At 31.3% G+C, this 3,989-nt stretch overlaps 1 pseudogene; it reads right to left on the bottom strand.

Annotated features, from left to right (window-relative positions):
* Positions 1-2,773: 2,773 nt before the first annotated feature.
* Positions 2,774-2,890, bottom strand: LOC145269892 (5S ribosomal RNA; annotated as a pseudogene).
* Positions 2,891-3,989: the final 1,099 nt, after the last annotated feature.

Genomic DNA, 3,989 nt, shown 5'->3' on the forward strand with positions numbered 1-3,989 from the left:
CAGGTTTATCAATATATTTGATCAGTTTTCACAATCCCATAGGAAGTTCTTTCTTTCCTCTCCAAACAACCATTCCCTTTTCCCAGTGCAAGCAAAAACATGAATGGTCCCGCTCCTTTGACCAAAATAACCGGATACGACCTACTTCAAATGTGTTTGTTTTGTTTTTTTCTTAACCGACCTCCTTAACTCAGTAATTCCCAGTAACTTGAAAAAATGAAATGAAACAACAACGTACTAGAAAGCTACCTACGCTTGAAATTATCCTGCACTTCTATAAGGCCACCATTCGCCCATGTATATAGTACTGTTATCACATTTGGACTGGTGCATCTGCTACTAGTATCTCACTTCTGGACAGGGTTCAAAAGAGAGTCGCCAACCTGAGAGATCGTGAACTGTCATCTAAGCTTCAGTCTCTGTCCCATCGACGAAACGTTGCACCTATCTGCTGTTTCTACAAGTATTTTACTGGGGAATGCTCTGACGAACTGCAAGCACTTGTTCCTCTCAACGTGAATAACCTCGATAAACGCGACAAGCAGCTAAATCCTTCACAGTAGAGATCCCTAGGTGTAAGAAAGCCTTCTACTCCAATAGTTTCTTCCCCAAAACTGCAGGACTTTGAACTCTCTTCCGGGATTCTGCTTTCCCAATTGTACTGACATGCAGAAGTTCCCTTCATGATATACCTGCAACTTATGTTCTCCATAGCACCCCCCACACACACATCAAAGTGGCACTGTGTCTTGTTTGGAGTAAAAATTGAATAAAATATAAATAAATAAAATATCAGGTCCTACTTAAACTAAGCCATAACCTTTTTATATAGAACTATCATGGAGACCCGACGTTGCCCGGGATCGAATCTCACGCACTTTTATTTTTTTTAGTGTCATCAATATCAATGAAAATTTTCAATCAGATGGATCGATTGCCTTCTCTAATTCGGAAACAATCATGGTGACCCCGGAGAAAGCTTTACATGTCTCTCCCCAGTGACTTAGATCACAATGCACTGTTGTCTACATTGCACTGTAGAGAACATACTATTGGTTTTATTAAATTGTATTATATATAAAGGCTTGAATTAAAATCTAAAATGCAAAAGTCAAGTTTCATGCTTCAATTGTGCTTTAAAGGAAAACATTAATTTCGAACGCGCCCCTGTCATATCAAAGCACCTACTGTTTATTTTATATGTCTGGCTGTGCGGATATAATGGTTTGAATTTAAGTTTTAAATATAAAAAAAAGTTAAGTATCATGGTTCAGTTGTGCTTTAAACAGAAACATTAATTTTGAATGCGACCTTGTTATATCAAAGAACCTACTTTCATTTTATATGTCGGGCCTTTCTGCTTGTGCGGTAATAAAACTTCTCCCATGCACTTGTGATGTTAGGCTGCATAAGTTGTTAACTTTGGTCGAAATCGCCTGTTTTTTTTTTTGGGGGGGGGGTTATTGGGAGCTTTCGATACTTACTGAAGACATTCTGTTACAAAAGCTATCTAAGGACACTACCAGGCACATAATTTAATTTCGTGTGAAATTTCATAAAAATCAATCCAACCGTTTAGAAGTCCCTAGGAGACGAACTGACGCGCGTGCGCACACACACACACAACTTCTCATATAACAGTAGATAGATAGATAGATAGATAGATAGATAGATAGATATATAGGTAGGTAGAGAGAGAGAGAGAGAGAGAGAGAGAGAGAGAGAGAGAGAGAGAGAGAGGGAGACAAAATATATAGACAGAAAGATAGATAGATAGATAGATAGATAGATATATAGGTAGGTAGAGAGAGAGAGAGAGAGAGAGAGAGGGAGACAAAATAGATAGATAGATAGATAGATAGATAGATAGATAGATAGATAGAGAGAACTAGATAGATACATACATAGAGAGAGGTAGATAGATAGATAGATAGATAGATAGATAGAGAAATAGATAGAGAGAGGTAGATAGAGAAATAAATAGATAGATAGATAGATAGATATATAGATAGATAGGTAGATAGAGAGAGAGGGGGGAGACAAAATATATAGACAGAAAGATAGATAGATAGATGGATAGATAGATAGATAGATAGATAGAACTAGATAGATACATACATACATAGAGAGAGAGAGAGAGAGAGATAGATAGATAGATAGAGAAATAGATAGAGAGAGGTAGATAGAGAAATAAATAGATAGAGATAGATAGATAGATAGATAGATAGAGATACATTTTTTCCGTAACTGCATACTAATTGGAATCTCTCTTACTCTCTTACTTAAAAAAAAAAAACAATCTAAAAGTAACGTTTTGAATGACAACGCGCAAAATGAGGAACGGTGATACGACTAAACAGTTATCCGTAAACGATTATATAATCATGCACAAACAACTGTTTACCGCTATTTGTTTCAATTTTAACAAATGTTCACCCGACCAAAAATTTCTGTTGGATTATTTATCGATTAATTCTGTTGAATAGTGAATATGTACTCATTCTAGGTTTATTCCGAATTACGAAATTCACAAGCAGCCCAAAATTACTTGCATATACTCATCAGTATATATATATATATATATATATATATATATATATATATGAAGGCTTCCATCAGTCTTGATACCCACTGTAAGGGTGCCTGCGCGTGAAATTTGTGTGGCAAGACTTGCGCAACCTCTAACCACGCCTCTCCTGAGTCAACATTGTTGCATACCAGTGGCAAGTTGAGGTACAAGACGACTGGAAACAATGCCGAGATAAGCGGAGAGCACATACAGCGCCTAGAATTCCCAAATGGTCACCCATCTGGTATTAGCCAGGCTCAACGTTGCTTAACTTCGGTGATCTGACGAGAACCGGTGTGTCAACGTGATTATGCCGTACATTTTTTATTATATATATATATATATATATATATATATATATATATATATATATATATATATATATATATATATATATATATATATATATATATATATATATATATATATATATATATATATATATATATATATATATATATATATATATATATATATATATATATATATATATATATATATATATATATATATATATATATATATATATATATATATATATATATATATATATATATATATATATATATATATATATATATATATATATATATATATATATATATATATATATATATATATATATATATATATATATATATATATATATATATATATATATATATATATATATATATATATATATATATATATATATATATATATATATATATATATATATATATATATATATATATATATATATATATATATATATATATATATATATATATATATATATATATATATATATATATATATATATATATATATATATATATATATATATATATATATATATATATATATATATATATATATATATATATATATATATATATATATATATATATATATATATATATATATATATATATATATATATATATATATATATATATATATATATATATATATATATATATATATATATATATATATATATATATATATATATATATATATATATATATATATATATATTTGTCTGAGCATCTTCCATAAAAATATACTTGTAAATCATGAAGTGGGATGAAATGTTTTGTCGAAGGGAGAGACACTAAAGCGTGACTGACGGCGACTCTCTATTGAACTCTGTCGAGGAGCGAGAGACTTGTAACAGATACACCAACCCAAATGTGACAACAGTACTCTCTACATGGACAAATTGTGGCCTTGTAAACGTGCAGGATACTTTCAGGCGTAAGTAAATTTCAAGCTAAAAACAGCCTATCCTGCCTTGACAGAGTACAAAATAGACTTCGTGGCTTAGTGGGGAATGCCCTTTTCTCTACCCTGCAACCTCTCTCCCACAGAAGAGACGTTGCGAGCCTATCCTTGTTTTCTCGTTATTTCCATGGCAGATGCTCGTCTGAACTCC

The sequence above is a fragment of the Euprymna scolopes genome, chromosome 45 (genome assembly GCF_053919585.1).
Source record: "Euprymna scolopes isolate OS-2025 chromosome 45, ASM5391958v1, whole genome shotgun sequence".
Lineage (NCBI taxonomy): Eukaryota > Metazoa > Mollusca > Cephalopoda > Sepiida > Sepiolidae > Euprymna > Euprymna scolopes.